General features: G+C 36.2%; 1 long non-coding RNA gene across 1 annotated transcript in view; it reads right to left on the bottom strand.

Annotated features, from left to right (window-relative positions):
* Nucleotides 1–18,848, bottom strand: part of LOC123462265 — a 174,516-nt gene that overhangs the window by 49,482 nt on the left and 106,186 nt on the right. Inside the window, exon 3 of the long non-coding RNA XR_006638177.1 lies at nucleotides 2,334–2,529. This is a non-coding gene — a long non-coding RNA (uncharacterized LOC123462265). The remainder of the gene's footprint in view (nucleotides 1–2,333; nucleotides 2,530–18,848) is intronic.

Consider the following 18,848-nt stretch of genomic DNA (forward strand, 5'->3'; position numbering starts at 1 on the left):
GCATACTTACATAAAATAGACTATAAAACACTAATGAAATCATCCTGTCAAGTGAATCTGCACAGTCTAGGGTCTCAACCTAGGGTTTGGAATGACAGATGGAGGTCCCTATGAATGACAAATCATGTCTCTAACTTTTCCTCTGGTGCCTCCAATGGGTCAAGATTGCCAATGCACTTGACACTTTAATTACAAAAGAAATTAGATGAGAAACAGAGTTGCCCAAAGTCAAATTTATGCTGGAAATCAAATATAACAAACAAGGAACCCTTGATATATGCAAGAGAGTGCATGTATGCTATGTCTATGCTGGTTATCTATTCATATGACCACACACACACACACACACACACACACACACACACACACACACACACACTCCCATTTAATTAGGAGGACATGCTTGTTAGGCAATTCCTGGATATAAACCAGACCCTGCAGATAACTGCTTAGAACAGTAATTTAGGTGATTCATACCAATCATAATCTCTATTTATTCACTAATAAAATAAAAGGGTCAGATATTCCCATGCATCCATACAATGTTAAGAGTCTAAACATTTGTGTACTGATCACTATTAAACAATTTTGAGAAACTCCCTCTCTAGCCTGATCCCTAAACCCCTCCCTGAATTCTCTGCTGCAGGTGAGCATCAAGGACATTGAGGCTTGTGTAGGTTTTATAACTGTTTGGAGAAAACTTGGAATGTGGGAGGTGGGAGGCAACCATCCACAAAGAAAGCAGACTCTGCTCATGAGCATTGTGACAATGGACAGACTTTGTCCCCGAGGAGTTTTCTCTTGGTCACATGACGGATAATGGAGGAGGTAGAGATGTTGAAGTCTCATGAGTTTATGTTCAAGTCCCAGCAATAACAATAACTAACAATGTATCTTATGGCAAGGTATTATGCTGCTCTATTTCTCAGTATTCCTCACTTGAAAAATGTTGGCCATAATGTACATCTCAGTAATTTTTTTGAGACTAAAACGAGAATGTGGATGATATGTTCAGATGATGACCAGCTCATAATAAATACTTCCAAAGATGGTACATATGTGCAATTCAAATATATATATATATATATATATATATATATATATATATATATATATATATGTATGTATATATCCATAATTATATTTTTCCAAATCAATATATTAATTCTTGATCAAGTTGATCCATAGAAATAGAAAAATCACAGTTATTTGCCAATTGAAAGTCATGAAGGTTAAGGCTTCATTTTTTATAGAAAAGAAGATTTGTAAGTCAGAAGAAATTAAAATGAAAAGGAACACATAGGCAAATGGACACCATATTTTGGACACATTGCTAACCCATTAGAACTGTTCCATATAACTTCCTTATTAATGTCATGCTAACAATATAAGCAGTCAGAGCTGTCCCTCTCTTCTCCAAAGTTACAGTCTCAAAGGTCGAGTTCTATGCATATATTTGCTAAATACTTCTTTAGGATTCCTCTATAACAAAAGCTCCAAGAGGAACCATACTTCTGTGGTGCCCAGAAGCCTAGAAGAGTGACTGGCACGTGGTGGTGCTTAAAAACTACCACATTATCTAGGCTCTATGTAGTGCCCTGTTGTGTGCGGTTTCCACATTACGCAGAGTCACTGTGTGTCATCCTATTGCCTGTCTGCTGTCTCTGCACTACACATACACTTTATGTCTGGCCCTGTTGTCTGTCTACCCTGTCCACACTATGTAGAATCTTTATGTAACATGCTCTCTATCTGATGTGTCTGCACTCTGTCTCCGTGCTATGTAGACTCTCTACAAACATACTGTCCTGTTATCTGTCTCCTGTCTCCACACTATGTTGAATATTTATGTTCCATCCTGTTGTCTGTCTTGTGTGATGACATAAGTCCTTAGGCAATAAGCACTAAGCACTGCTTGGTCTACCATTGTACCCTATGTGCCTAGGATGGTGCCTGTCATATTATGAGAGCTTCATAAATGTTTTTAGGATGACATCTTTAGGAAGTAGGGAGTATCTGAATCCCTGCAATTTAACAACATTAAAGTCTCAATCATCCCACCTGTTCAAGGAGTTTCTTAACCTTTAGCTTCAAATGGATGTTTCAAGGAAATGACTTGCACTGCCCCTTAAACGCAGAACATTCAGCTAAATAACCAGACCTTTCAGGAGTTTCTGAGAAGATGAAGACAAGGGAAAAAAAAAAAAAAAACTCAGCACCATATCCACGGCTGCAGAAGCTGTTCTCCATTCATCCAAACTCACGCTCTCCTACACTGGTTTGTCAAATCCTTTATTTAAATATCTCATTATCTAAGACAATTTTGTACTTACTGTCATGAAGGCTTATGAAACCTGCAAACTTGTCTTGCTAGAACAGGTGCAATTTAAGCCAGTGATTGTTCAAGAGAGAAAGAAAAGGTGAAGAATGGCACCATTGTAAAGATTCGAGCAGGAAGGTAGACAGCCCTTGCAGCTAACCTCTGTTCTCTGGGGTGTTTGTTTAGGCTCCTCAGACAATGCATGTAGCCTAAAGAAAGAAGGAGAAAAATTGTAAGTCTTCATGTATAATTTTTGTTGTTATATCTAAACTGATAGTTGAGGGCTAGGAGCTGAAACAATATTTTATAGAAGTATCATGTTGAAGTTTTTGCAGGTTTCAAAATATTTAAATATGTAAATTTCAATGGAGAGATGTTCAGATTTTTTGATAGTCTAATGATTTTAAGCATCTCATTTCTAGTCACACACTGACAAAAGATGTTCAGATTGCAGTGTGAGTAGGTTTCTATGGTTACAGTTGTTTCCTAGCATTTTAGTGACATCTTTTGTGAGCATTGGCTGCTTCACTTATTTGTCACTAATGTATGTGTAGAACTATAGTTAATAGCCTTGGGCGGACAATTTTTTTTTTCTGAATGACTGTATTGTTTTGTAGCAGCATTTTCAATAAGGTGACAATGCATTAGAATACTAATGGTATGTATGGTATTTTAAGATGTCAAGTTTTCAATAAAATGATAATGAAAATTTTGCATTTCATTTAATAGTTAAATATTCATGAATTCTCACAGCATGATGAACTGAGTGAAAAATAAAGAAACTGTATAATGTATAATACTAAACATCATAAATTAAGTTTTTTTTCATGGAAGCTATTCAAGAGTGTTTAATATATGGTTCTTCATGGATTTAGAATGATCTGTGCTAAATTAAAGACATCTAAAAAGGAAACTTGCTTAAACCAATTTAACGTATTTTAACACAGCATGTTTACAATGTAATAATATAAAAGAAAGTGACACATTACAAACAATATATACATTATATAAAAGTTATGATGACTAAGAGGGGGATATAATCATACACAAGAGTGAACTATAATTGTGAAATAAGAAGTAACTGTGAAATAAGAAACGGAGGGATACATGAGTCAAATCAGATAACAAAACCATGAGTAACAGGTCAAAATAAGCAAGTTTTAAAGGTTTTGTGCACTGATGATCTGTTCAGTCATTAGACTAATTTCTTGATGACCTAGGTGGGCACCATGTCTTTCTCTGGCCCTGAACTGGTTTATTACTAAGCAAATGCATAAAGTAAGGGAAACCCAGTACTAGAAACTAAAACCCTTTTCCTCCAGATTTGAAGTATGTACCCATTCCTTACGATAAACTGTGGATTTAGATATTTCTCATTAGTCCTCCTCTATATAATACACAATAGGGATATAATTATATATAGACATTTTGTTTTATTATTCACGTGTACACACAAAAAATAAGAATTACACCAAAATAGGAAAAGATTACCCCACAGGAGTAATCAAGCAACATAAATAGAAAGATGCGTCCTAGAGCCAGGTATGGTGGTACACACCTGTAATTTCAGTACTTGGGTGGTGGAGGGAGGAGGATCAGGAGTTTAAGGTAATCCTCAAATACATAGCAAGTTCAAGGCCAACCTGTGACATGAGATCCTATCTCTAAACAAAGCACAACAACAACAAAAGAGAAATTTCCTGAAAATAAAAAAAAGAACATAACTGTACTCAATCCTTCATATCCACAGATCAAATTTCTACATTACCAAGCTAACTATAATAAAACTAACATTAACATTTTAGTAAAGATAATTTCTTATATTAACAAGCACTGTGTTAGAAAGGGTGCTTCTGTGGTAAGTATATTGTGTATAGAGTTCAGCTTTTAGAGAGGAACTAATGTAATTCTAACCACTGATTTCCATGACATGGGAGATTTAAGAAAGAAGCTATTCCTTAACTATCACAGAGATCTCATCAGCCACTAGTTAACTCACAACCTGTCTGCCAACATCCTGGCTAAAAACTATTTGGTTATATTCCTTGTTGACTGACTAGGTATTCCACTAACTTATACAATGTGATTGACAGGCCCTTGAAATACAAAATACAACCAATGTAAGGTAAAGGTGTTTCTTAGCTAACATAAATGTAGATTTAGGTGAAAAACCTTACATTCTTATGGACTGAGAGCATCATTACAGTATTACTCGGCCCATATTGGAGGTTAATTTTGTATCATCCCTCACTCCAAAAGGTAATTAACTCCTATTTTATTTCATTTTATTTTATTTTATTTTATTTTATTTTATTTGAAACATAATCTCAATATGTAGATCAAGCTGGTCTCAAACTTCAAACTCAAGATCCTTCATATTGTACCTGCTGAGATTACTCATGCATACCACCATATCAGCTATTGATTTCTTTAATGTCTAACATATATATGTAAGAATACAGATTCATAAATATAGGTGATAATCAAAGAAAATCCTTTAAAGCATTTTATTCATTTGAATGATACTTCAACCTTATTATTTAACTAAGCCGGTTTGGTATTGTGCTTGACATATGCTAAATGGTTGATCATTTTATACATTATGAATGAAAAGGGCATAAAGCAAAAGTAAAGAGTAGGAATTTCATGTATTTCTTTAATTTTAACGTACTTCCTGGACCACTTTTTAGCATAATGATTTTTATTTGTTAAATATTGATTGAGGTGCCAATAATATTGCTCAGAAGTTTTCCTGGCATGAGAAAGTCCCAGGTTCAATACCCAAGTACCACAAACACTAGAAAGTAAATATTGATGAGGTTAATTTTGTCATTGAGTGTCTTGGATCCAGTGCTTACTGACTTTACAACCTAATGGAGGCCAGCTCATCTCTATGCTTTCATTTCTTCATCTACAAATGGGAACAATTGAAGTAGCTAGCTTACTGACTAAATTCTATATGTATATGCACAACTTCACTTAGCATCAAAGTTGTCAAATAACAGATGACAAATATTAGCTATCATTATCACCACTCCAATTAATGCCAATTCAGAGGTAGCTAAATATAAGACCAGTGGAGAGATGAAAGGTGAGAGATGTTAAAGACTTTCTGTGACCAAATGTCATTAATATGAATACAGGTATGTGTACTGATTTAACTATCTTTTTTCTGTTTTTTGTTAAATATTTTATTTATTTATTTATGAGAGAGAAAGAAAGAAGGAAATAGAGAGAGAGAATGCGCATGCCAGGGCCTCTAGACACTGCAAACAAACTCCAGATGCATGTACCAGCTTGTGCATCTGGCTTCATGTGGGCATCAGAAAATTGAACCCAGGTCCTTAGGCTTTGCAGACAAATGCCTTAACCATTAAGCCAGCTTTCAAGCACTGATTTAACTATCTTAAACTAGGTAAAATGCACTATAAGCTAGAAGTCAGCAGAACAACTTATCTTTCTGTTATCTGCTCTCTTCTCCATGAAAGTAGGCTGGCATTATTAATCTCTTTATGGTCTAAATTCTTATAACTACATGACTTAGTGAAACCAGATGCTTTATATTTACAAAGGACAAATAAAACAAAAACACAAATCTGTACGATTATCCTTATATAAGGTGTCTAGAATAGTCAAAGTCATAGAATGTAAAATTGTGATTATAGGGGTGGGATAATGGAGAGTTTGTATTTACCAGGGTTACAGTTTGGAAGAGAAAATGGTTGTGAAGATCTATAGTGATGATGGTTACATATACTTATTAACAAACTGTATACTTAAATGATTAAAATGATAAATGTGATATGTATATTTTGTCACAATCAAAACTATTGAAAATTATATAAGTGGTATGGTGGAAATTACCCTTGTCTCTAACTTTGGGTATTTATTTGAATAGCATATATTTCAGTTCCAGTTTTCTTGGTATTCAAGACTCTAAGAGTACCCTCACTAATATAAATAAACACATATGGCTTCAGAACTGGTGAATAAAACACTTGCATCATATCATAATCAAAACAATTCACTTTGATATTTCAGGAGATCTACCAAACTCTTCTTTGGAATACTTTTGTGTCTTATATGAGAATGAGCAAGGAATAGAGAGAATATTATCAAGACAAATGGTAGCTAATGCATTTTTACCTCTTTGTAGGCTGAACACCAGTCCTAGTAAATATCACCTGAAGGGATACAGAATGCTACCAAACAGGACAAAGAAGGTAAGTTCCTCCCACACAAACATCACCCAATATAAGTGCTGCCTTATTCTGAAGTGTTTCTTGTAGGCATCATGAGAAATGAGACTAATACCCCTTTGCAATGACTACAAAAAAGCACAAGGATTGGGTTAATAGCAAATTTAATTTTTTGTTTTGAAGCTTATAACTTTACCCAAAAGTTGCCCTGATTTCACACTGCCCACTTGTCTGTTGTATCAGGAAGCAGCAGCAGCCCCCCCCCCACCATTGCTATTATGACATTTCAATCAACTAGTTTCATTGCAGTTAGAGGAAACACTTTGTTGAAACCCAAAGGGAAATCTGTCACGTTTCCATTCAGATGTATGTCAGGCAAAAAAAAAAAAAAAAAAAAAAAAAAGGCTTAATAACCAGTAATCAGAGCTGCCTTCTTTGGGTGGAAATCCACTGCGGACAAAACAATTTACAGTGCATCTGATGAAAATAGTTCATCGATGTTGTTCTCCAAAAGATAGGAAAATAATCCCTGCTCATATGATATCCCAAAACTAGGGAAGAAAGAGTTCAGATAATGCTGAAATCGATAAAGTTACAAAAGCGGAGTCATGTAGGAAACACATCTTGAAATTACTATCTTGCTCAGAACCATCCAAGGGACCATTTTGAAAGGGAGTATTACAACAAGTTTTAGTTCAGAGAATCACCGAAATTAAAGACAACAAAGCTGTAATAGATATCTACCTACAGTAGCGATTGATATGGTCAACAATCTGAGGTGTTTTTCCCTTTCAGAAAATTGATCTCTGATGATTGCACACCACTTACATAATTCATAATAGTGAATCATCAAAATTTAGATGTTAGTATATTTTGAACTGATATTTGAATATGAATATACATTTATACAAAACTAATTTAATAAAAGTTATTAAGCCTTATTAACGTCCAAATTTGGTTGTAACGGGTAAATATTATCTTTATTTGCTATATATCAGATCCTTTAGCTCTTCCCCATAATCTTCCAGTCTCAGAATCCTCTCCCTTTCTGCCCATGCTTTCATTATACAAAAGCATCCCTCTATATAAAATTCACTAGAGCTTCAGTACCATGATGTTTCCCTGATGCATTCAACCAGAAGTTTTCATGCTAGTTAAAGGAAAAGTCGGTAACTCTTGTCTTTGTTGTAGTGGATCAGGAGTTTAAATCTTTGTTTCACATCAAGATGACATATATTTTTAAGACTGTTCTCCAGCCACTCTCCACATCAAGTAAATGAAAATAACTGCATTAGAAACCAAATAAAATTGTTTTCAAAATGTCTATATGTGCACAAATAAGAATTAAGAAAAAATCTGGGCTGGAGAGATGGCTTAGTGGTTAAGTGCTTGCCTGTGAAGCCTAAGGACATGGTTCAAGGCTCTATTCCCCAGGACCCATGTTAGTCAGATGCACAAGGGGGCGCATGCATCTGGAGTTCATTTTCAGGGGCTGGAAGCCCTGGCACACCCATTCTCTCTCTCTTTCTCTCTCTCTCTCCCTTATCTCTGTCTGTCACTCTCAAATACATAAATAAAAATAAACAAAAAGAATTTTAAAAATTAAGAAAAAATTAAATATCCCTCTTTAAAAATTTCTTTGGCATCATAAGAGCTAGTCAACAGCAGACATTAACATTTTAAATATTATCAAATGAATTAATTTTGTTTTAAATTATGATCTTAGAGTCAGCTTAACAAGTTTTTATAAATTGACTTGTAACTCAGAATATGATAGTTTCTAAGTCTTCATGTGTTACCTTGTTCATATGCTTGAAAAACTGCTCCCACCAAAAACCTCTTGAAACATGAAAGTGCTCTGTCTAAATTTGTCCTGGGAAGGTATAAGGAACCAGGAGCACCAACAAGATTAAAGAAGGAACTAGAAGGTGAGAAAATAATGGCCAAAGCAGCAACACACGGCACATTTTCCAGAAGATTCAAGCAGTGGTGAGGTATCTAGCTGACCATGAGTCTAACTGGATTTCACAATAAGTCAAGTACTTACTATGTCTAGTACTGTGCAAGGCATTAAAAGGATGTTCAAAGGAAAGGTGGCAAGAAATTAGTCTTGGGATTCGTGATCTGGTGGAGGATAGAAGATCTGGTTGATTGTGGTCACTGTTGTTTTTCAACCACTAAGAAAACTGCGGGTGATTATTCTTCCCCATGCCATCAAGATACATTGATATTATAAAATGGATACTGACTTGAGAAATGCAAAATTGCTCTCTCTCACACACACAGACACACACACGCATGCATGCACGCATGCATGCACATGCAGAGCAAATCTGGGATCAATGAAGAAAAGTGTACACCTAATGTACAATTTGGCTGAATCCAGCAGAACACAGCTGCCATTGTGACCACCTGGATGGTATGCATAATTACAGAAACGAAATCCACAAAGTCAGAAAGCATATAATTGTGTCCTAGAATTGCATGTAATCTCCAGATGGTAATTTTTCTATTGTTCATTTTTGTGTGGAAAGTACATTGAGTTGCATTGAAACCATCTTCCATTTCTGTCCCTATTGTACTTTTACATTCGCCACAGCCTTACTCCTTCTGTCCTTGCTAACCTATCTTCCTGGGCACTATTGATAGATCCTTCTTATTAATGACTGTGATCTCAGTGATCCAAGGTTGATGTCAAGGTTGTTAATCAGTGATGGTAAATAGTTAGCTTGGCATTCAAGACCTTATGGCTCCTGACCTAAATAGACCTTTTCTCTTATTTTTTCCATTGCATTAGCAATTCTCTTAACACATTTCTATGTAATTGACTCATAAGATCAATATTCTCCATTCCTTCTGTGAAACAGGGCCACTGGGAAGCACACTGATTAAGCACCCCTGAACAAGCCAGTTATACAGTATGTCTGTGCTTTTTCCCACCAATTAGTTGTAAGCTGGTCAGGCTTATTTATGCCAGTCTGACTTGTTCTTACAATTATGTGATTTAATTAAATGTAAAAACTGATAAAAACATAAGTACAGAAAGAAAATTGCTTCTGTACAAATGAAGTTATATACTTTATTTTTAAAAGTCAATAAATGATGATGTTAAAATATGAATGGTTAGGGAGGCTGTAACAAGCTGAGAAAATAAATCATGGCAATACACAAAGATACTAAGCCCAGATTGCTCCCATCTTCCAATTGTGCTCCCTTTAAATAAACCAAACTTATCTATGTGACATCAACCAAAAATGGAATAAATAGCTGTGATATACTCACAGATATCAATCAGCATATTCACACTTTAAGAAAACGACTTGAGACCTGGTGCCAAACTGCAACAGGCCATGGCAACATCCACTGTGGTGTGTGTGTGGTGGCACAGGCCATTAATCCCAGCACTTGGGAGGCTGAGGTAGAAGGATGGCTATGAGTTTGGGGCCAACTTGAAACTACATAGGGAATTTTAGGTCAGCCTGGACTAGAGTGAGACTCTACCTCAAAAAACAAACAAACAGTTATATAATGAACAGACTCATGACCTCTTAGCATTTTCAGGACCACTTGTCCTAAAAGACATCCATCCAAAAAGCCCTGTCCATCAGGGTCTGACTATTCACCAGCCCAATTCTTAGAGGAAAATACACAGCTATTAGGTAATGGAAACAAAAGCAGAGCACTACTCTGATAAGAATGCTATGTATTCTCATTGACATGCTGCATTCCAAATTTTATTTGCCACAGCAAGAAAAACAGCAGCGTCAATAAAGACACCTCTATCATCAGGATGGCATACTTTACCTGGTTGGATCTGAGCATACCAGTGCTACTGGTGCTATAGGGACAAGGTTTGTAAATGGCATAAAAATGAAAAGATCACTTTTTATTTAAAAACTTTATTAAAAATTATGTAATCTCATCCCACCATTCTCTCTTGTCTCTATCTCCCTTAACCTCTACCAAAGCCCCTCTGTTTTCCAGCTTTCCAAATTCTCTCTTCAATTTTGAAGTCCTTTTGTTGTTGTTGTTGATGATAATTTTGGCCTTTTCCATCACACATGAGAACATGTTGACAGGCCAAGTATTATACAGGTGTTGTGCAGGTAACAACAGCTTCTGTGAGGCCATGAATAAATACACTGACCACTTTGTATCTGAAAAACAGAGTTCCAAAGCACTCCTACCCATCTTACAATCTTTCTGTCACCTCTTCCACAATGGTCTCTGCATCTCAAAATGTGAGATAGAGATGCTTGTCTCATTTAGCACTGAACACTCAATTGTCACTTCTTTGTAGCACTTTGATGAATTTTAAATCTACTCAAAAGTCACTGCCAGCTGAAAAGAGATGCTTCTCTAACCATAAGTAAGAGTGTCATTTACATATAGGTATATGCATAAATATTTAGAGGGTAATTTGGCAGGCATTCTATATCCATTTAGTCAGAGAACTATAATAGTTCCACACACTCCCAGGGACTTATGATCTTCCCAGCCATAGGCTTTTGACAAGGTTTTCAGTATCAGGCATGAATTCCCTCCTGTGGAAAGGGCCTTAAATCCAATATAGAACAGTTGGTTATCCCCGTAACAGACATGCCACTATTGTACTAGTTGCACTATTGCACATCTTGTCTGGATGTCATATATTACTCTTAGCTCTTGGGAATGTCATTCATGTCTTTGCAGACATAGAGAGAAAGAAGCATGTTCCTTACAGTAATGGTAAGTTTACTTGCTTGTTAAAGGAGTCTCTTTAACTATGAAACTATGACAGCTATTGTTATTCTTTCCTCTTTATTCCATAATGCACATATGACACGCTTGAGTATGTTAATCACACAGAGGACATTAAATCTTCTTAGACGAACACTGTTCTTAAACTCAACAGCACATATCTCAATATGTGAAGATCTACAATGAACAGAAGGCAAAGATTGGAATGTTGAAAGTAAAACTAAAAGCCTATAGGAAACAAAGCTTTTACTGATAAAAAGAAATGACAAAGCACAGTTAATGATTTCAAGTATGTAGGGAAAGAAATTGAAAGATTTAAAAATTCTGAACTGCTTGTTCCAGAATACAGAAGAAATCAGATGAAAATATCTAAAGTCAGAAACATTACTTCAAGAAAATGAGCTAAATTCATTCTACCAATAACAGTTCCATAAGCAAATAGAAATGATGTGTCCTGAAGACAAAGTCAAAAAAGCCTACTTGTGACTGAGATGATAGATTTGAAATTTTGAAAACTATTCACTGCTACCTGGAAAAAAGGAGGTCAGAGGAGCTAAGCTTGGCTTCATTGGGTAGAAAATAAAATGGGACCCTCAGTGAAAATGGTCATATTCCAAAGGAGCTCAATAAGATCTTCATAGCCACCATTTACACCTCCTAAGCAAAGTCCTGAAAGCATAGATTAGACATACAGTAGATCTAGCTTGTCCTCAAGACCAGCCAGAAGGCAGACAGTATTAGAGGCTGTACTTCCAGCCCTAAGAAAACAATATTGCACTTTAAAGGAAGCTGGCCTATCAAAAGGTGCTTTTGAGTCTGACTTCACATTGAGTGAATATTTGGTAAAGAGGAAATGTCGTTGTGATTTGGGCTTACCAAACTACTGAATATCCACACCAAGATGATCTACCATGGAAATCTGTTCCTAAGACCTTTCCACAACTTGAGCTAAATAAGTCTGTGTATTAGTCAGCATTCTCTATAGGAACAGAATCAATAGAATGCATTGTAATAAAAGGGAATTTATTGGATTAATTTATGGCAGTCCAAATATAGCAGTTTGTAGGTCCAAGAGTCAATGAACCTGGTAGCTGCTCAGTCCACAATGATAGATGACTCAGCAGTCCCAACCTGGCCCTGAAGGTCTGAAGGCCTCCTGGAGAGCCACTGGTCTTCAGTCCACACTGGTCTTCAGTTCATGCTGGAAGGCAGCCAGCCACATCCACAGCCAGGTGGGAGAAAAAAATTCTTTTCTCCCAGAGCCTCCTTAGATAAAGCCCTCTCCAGGAGGTGCCACCCACTCTGGGGAAAGGGCTCACTCAAGGAGAAGGACTTCCTCCTCCAGTTAATCTTTCTTGGAAGCAACTTCAGAGACCCACTTAAGAGGAATGTCTGTGGAGTCCTAAACAGATCAAGTTGACAACAAAAATTAGCCATCACAATCTGTTTCTTATTGCCCTTCATCAAATGAACCTAACCTGCTTAAAATTCTCCACAAAAAAAAGAAGCCAGAAAAAATTACTGCCTTCTCCTTTAAAAGTAAAAAATACTCACTAAACTCAGTAAAAGTAAAACATTCTCCAAAATCAGGAGAATGAGAAACCAACAGTGTTTGAAAGTTTGCAACACAGTAACTCAACCGAGAACCACAGCATACTGAAGTAGAAAGACTGAAATCCATCTGAGAAGGCCTCAACCTTTCAGGCCAGCAGCTCAAACACAGATAGGAATAATTCTCTGAGAATGTTATATGAAGTACATGTTCCCCTAACAGGAGAATATAATGTAGACAGGAGAATGTGGACTCTACATTTACTATAGATGAAGACATCAGAAGTTTGAAGAGTAGTTACTTGAATAAGAATTACTACCAAACTATAAAAATAGTTGACAAAGGCATGACTCCTCTCCACTCGCAACTAAAGATTTGATCCTATGTGGCAATGACTACTGCTGCTAAAAAGAAATGGGAATTAATAAGCCCATATTAAATACTCTATTAATTGCTAAAGAAAATCATGGATTTGTCAAAGACATTTGAGAGGATAATCAGGTTTTGATAAGCTCTTATAAGAAAACAGACCAACCAACAGATGGGTATAAAATAAATAATCATAAAAGTCAAGCATGTTTAGAAAATTTGGAAGAAACATTTCAATATGTAATTTTTGATAAGTCATTCCAAAATCAAAGGTGAGGGATAGAGAGATGGCTTAGCGGTTAAGTGCTTGCCTGTGAAGCCTAAGGACCCCAGTTCGAGGCTCAATTCCCCAGGACTCACATTAGCCAGATGCACAAGGGGGCACAGGCATCTGGAGTTCATTTGCAGTGGCTGGAGGCCCTGTTGAACCCATTCTCTCTCTCTATCTGCCTCTTTCTATCTGTCACTCTCAAATAAATAAAATAAACAAAAAATTTAAAAAATATCGAAGGTGAAAAATGAAATCAATCAAGTGTGCACTTAGTGGTGTTTTTCAGTATCCTTTTAGAAGTATACTTAATTTTTTTTGGAAGAGGCCATCTAAAATTGTATACCCAAATATCTTCAGCAAGCAAAAGAAATGAAACTTCTTTTGCATCTTAAAAATATAAAATTACAACAGAAAAAGATATGTTTTTAGCTTCTAAAATATAATATTTGTTATCCTTGAAAATAGCTAAGTCAACATGATATCAGATTAGTTTCACTATGCCATGAGTTGATTATGAAATTTTAGGAAACAGTAACTTAAGTTATCCTGTTTTATTTTCTAAACTAAAGAGAATTTAGTGGTCATAAAATAACCCAAGATATATTTGATCATCTATTATGTTTTGAACAGTAGTTACCTGAGGAAGAATCACTACCAAAATACAAAAATAGTTGACAAAGGCATGACTCCTCTTCTTTCTCAACTACATTGTTTTGCTCAGAGTTGTGTTTTATTTTATAAGAATATTTGTGTATAAAAATGTACATCTTGGGCTGGAGAGACTTCGTGGTTAAGGCGCTTGACTGAAAAGCCAAAGGACCCAGGTTCGATTCCTCAGTACTCACATGAACCAGATGCACAAGTGGTGCATGTGTCTGGAGTTCATTTGCAGTGGCTGGAGGTCCTGGCATGCCCATTCTCTCTCTTTATCTACCTCTTCCTTTCTCTCCCACCTCTCAAATAAGTAATATTTTTAAATGGAGATATGTTACATATCTATATAAACTTGTAAATATTGTTTAAATGTCTGCTGTGAATAAAATACTGTTCCCTACCATTTGATATAGTAAAGATGTATATTTTTAAAAAACAGAAGAAAATGACTTGATCCCTGAACAAAAATTAGGCAAATGAATGCATCCTTACACATTTTATGTTGAATAAAATATTTGCATGTTAATTCTTTTTTAAATTAATTAATTAATTAATCTGATAGAGCATGAGATAGAAAGTGGTAGACACACACACACAAACACACACACACACACAATGGGCGCACCAGGACCTCCAGCCACCACAAATGAACTCCAAATACATGCACCACCTTGTGCATCTGGCTCATGTGGGTCCTGTGGAATTGAACCTGAGTACTTTGGCTTTGCAGGCAAATGCCTTAACCACTAAGCCATCTCTCCAGCCCTTGTATATTAGTTCTTTATAATGCTTATCCAACTTTTATTTTTAATTTAATTTATTAGTTTTCTTTTCAGCAAATATAGGCAGTTTGGTACCATTGTTTAGGCTCATCCATGATCTACCCCCTCCCATTGGACCCTCCTATCCAACTTTTGAGAAAATTTCAAGTTATATATTAATATTTGATCCCAACTCAATAAATCATCTTAGCTTATTGTGTCCCCTCTATATGAAATGAACTTGTCCTACAACTCATGCTAACTACTCATCAAAGATCAGAACAAATTCTTTCTCTCTGTGAAATATGCCCTGAAATCTTTCTGCCAGACATAATCACTTGAATCATTTAAAATTCATCCTACCATTTCTTGTGGGACTCTGATTCAATGTAATTGTCTTAATTCATTCACTTGAAAAATGGGGCCATAGGTTATTGAGGGACTTAAAGCACAAAACACTAAGCACAGTTGCCTGGGATTTCAAAAACAATGATAAATACCAGCCTCTATCCATGTCTCCTTCTGGATACTTAAAGATGTTTCTCATCTTTCATGTTTCTCACTGTCTCTCATCTGTTTCAGCACATAGCTTTTCAAACCCTTTATTAGATTTTATAGACCTTGTGCTCAGTCACACAGCCAATTCTTGTTTGCTGTAATTTGCCATCCTCTTAAATAATAAATGAATGATTACATGAAAAGCTTAATGAACTTGTTCTGGTCAGATAAACAAATAGGGGCCTACAAAGAAGGAGGAAAGAAAAATAATTTAAGAATGTCTTATGTGGTCTGCATTTGACTTCCTTCAAAACTTTAGTAGAATAGATAAGATGCTTAATTATAACAACTTAAAGGTAGATGTTTCTATAACTGCTTCATCTTTGTTTTTGTGTTCATTCTGCCTTTCTCCTAAAAATGTTGATGGGCTACATTACACCTGACAGCCATTTTGGCAGCCCCGGGAGAATTCCATCTTTGCAGTGCAACATGCTCTGGAAGAAAAAAAAAAAAAAAAAGGAAGAAAAATTTTGCTAGTTTTCCCCCCAAAGGATTGAAATTCTGCATTCCTTTTAGCTGACAATTGACTGGAACATTTTGCAAATAAGTGCCAGGCCTCAATGAGGTGTAAAATACTGACTGTATTAACTAGTTATTTAGAGAGACGTGAAGATGCTCTTGCCAACATACATTCAATTTAGGCTTTAGTTGCTTTGCTTGATCTCCCAGGCAGCACTTGTTTGAAAATGTTGGAATTTAATTTAAAAGTTTCTCAATTGCTTTTTTGTTCTTACTTTTAAAAGCTGCAATGGCTCTTTAATTCTCTCCCTCTTTTTAAAAAAAAATTATTTGAGCAAGAGAAAGAAGCAGATAGAGAATGAGTACATCAGGGCCTCCAGCCACTGCGAATGAACTCCAGACACATGTGCCCCTTTGTGCATCTGGCTTATGTGGGTGCTAGGTAGTTGAACATTGGTCCTTTGGCCTTGCAGGCAAATGCCTTAAGTGCTAAACCATATCTCTAGCCTGGCTCTTAAATTCTTTTTAGCAAAAAATTCAGAGTCAATCTTCATGGGTCTTTTTAGGTCTACATATTCATATATAAAATATATTTAAAATTTTTACCATGCATTTTTATTATTTTGCTCTTTTCTAATCTTTGGCATCAACCTTAAACTCTCTCCATTTCACAGTGCTAAAAATGGAATTACAATGTTATTTTTTTAGAGACAATCTTTTCCAAGTCCATATCCTTGAATTTAGTAAGCTACCTATAACTTTATATTCATTGTCTACAACATTACTGAAGGTAACTGAAATGTGTTCTTTATTTACCATGTAAGACTTATATGATGAACATTATTCTTCAACTAAGGAGTAAGCATTATATTTCTAGATTAAACTGTCATGGTTTGAATGTAAAATGTCTTTCATAGACTTATGTGTTTGAATACTCTATCTCCAGTTGGTGGTTCTTTTTAAGACGGTTGTAGAGCTTTTAGGAGGTAGAGCCTTGATGGAGAAAGTGTGTCACTGGGAGCAGAGCTTGAGGTATTACAGCTAGGCCCCATGTATGTTTCTCTTGATACTTCTTCCCTGCTTACATGATGATGTGACACAGGTTTCCTATTGTTGCCATGACTTTTGTTCCCATGATGTGTCCTATATGCTAGAATTGTGAGCTGTGATAAACTCTTTCCTTCCCTGAAATGCTTCTGGTCAGGTATTTGTGCACAGCAATGAGAAAGTGACTGATACAGAACCTGCCCATGTGATTCTGAATCTTTTGGAACTGATTTAATGAGGAATGTGGAAGGATTTGGAACTTTATAGGAACCTTGTAATGCTGCAAACTGTGCTTAATGGACCATTCTAGTAAGAGTTTGAAAGACCAGAAAGCAAAGAGAAGTGTGGGAGCTCAGGTCATGAAGTTTCAAAGGAGAAGGACTTTATCAAAAAGTGGGCTTAGCCAGACATGGTGGCACATGCCTTTAATCCCAGCAATTGGGAGGCAGAGGTAGGAGGATTTCTGTGAGTCCGAGGCCACCCTGAGACTATGTAGTAAATTCCAGGTCAACCTGAGTGAAAGTGAGACCTTACCTCAGAAAAAAAGAAAAAAATAAATAAACCTGGGCTCGAGGCAGTTCATTTGATATTCTGGTAAAGAATCTGGCTACATTCTAGCTATGTTCTGAAAACTTGAGTGAAATGAACTTACATATATTGGACTAACATTTTTGGTGGAGGAAATGTTAAAGCACAAAACTATAATTTTGTGGCATAGATTCTCTTAGGTTCTCTGATTCAAATCTACAATGTAAGAGGGCAAACTACAAAGTAGAAATATATGAAGAATATAAAGTTTGTGCTGGAAAAAAATGACCAAGTTGAAAGTCCCATGCACAGGAATTTCAGCCTCTTGGGCTGTGATTGTTGAAGAGATTACCATGATTGAAGAAAAGCCAACTGCTCTGACCTGGCAAGATAGGAAGAATGTGCTGGGGGAACACCCAAACCTCCTCCAAAGGCTTCAGCCAAGAGTAATGTGAATTCTTTTGAAAGGAAAAGGATTTAAGATAGAAAGATTTTGCTGAAGAAGGACTTTGCTTCCCAAGGTCAGTATGCAGAAACTGCCACCGCTGTGTTTCATGTTCTATAGCAACCTGGCAATAGAACTTGGCAACTCCACTGACTTAGTACTGGAAAAATGAGAGATACAAGATTGTGGGTTTCATGGAGTATTCATTATGGTTTCAGAGAATTTCAGAGGCTAAGCAACGTGAGGCAGGGTCAAAGTCTCTGTAAGGAGACTCTGTGAGGCCACTGCATGAAGCTTTGAAGGTAAACCCTAAATTGCAATGGAGACCTCAGGATATTAGAGATTCCAGGACCATGGGATATCTGCCAAGATTAACTGTGGGCTTGGGGTCGGTCTAGCCCATGGGAGAGGCTCCAAGCAGCACAGATAGAAGGACAGAGATATCCAAGCCTTTGAGAGTTCAGTTTATTTTATCATGAGTCCCATGATAAAACACGAAGCTACAGGATTTGATGTTTGTCCTCCTGTGTTTCAGTGTTATTTTGGTTTAACCTTTCTTGCTAGGTCCCCATTCCTCTCTTTTTAAATGGTAGTGTGTTTATTCTGTTTCATTATATGTTGGAAGTATGTAACTTATGTCGTGATTTTACAGATAAGAGATTATCTTCAGTCTTAAACAACACTTTGTATTTTTGAACAGTGTTGGGAACAGTAAAAAGTTTGGGGACTTTTAAAGTTGCATTGAATTCATTTTATATCATGAGATGACAATGAGTCTATGGAGGCCAGTGGTGGCATGTGATGGCTTGAATGTAAAATACTTCATGTAGACTTATATATTTGAATACTAAGTCAGTTAGTAGCACTATCAGGAAAGATTGTGGAACCTTTAAGAAATAGAGCCTTGCTGGAGGACCTGTATAACTAGGGAGCAAGCCTTCGGGA

The sequence above is a fragment of the Jaculus jaculus genome, chromosome 7, assembly GCF_020740685.1.
Source record: "Jaculus jaculus isolate mJacJac1 chromosome 7, mJacJac1.mat.Y.cur, whole genome shotgun sequence".
NCBI lineage: Eukaryota > Metazoa > Chordata > Mammalia > Rodentia > Dipodidae > Jaculus > Jaculus jaculus.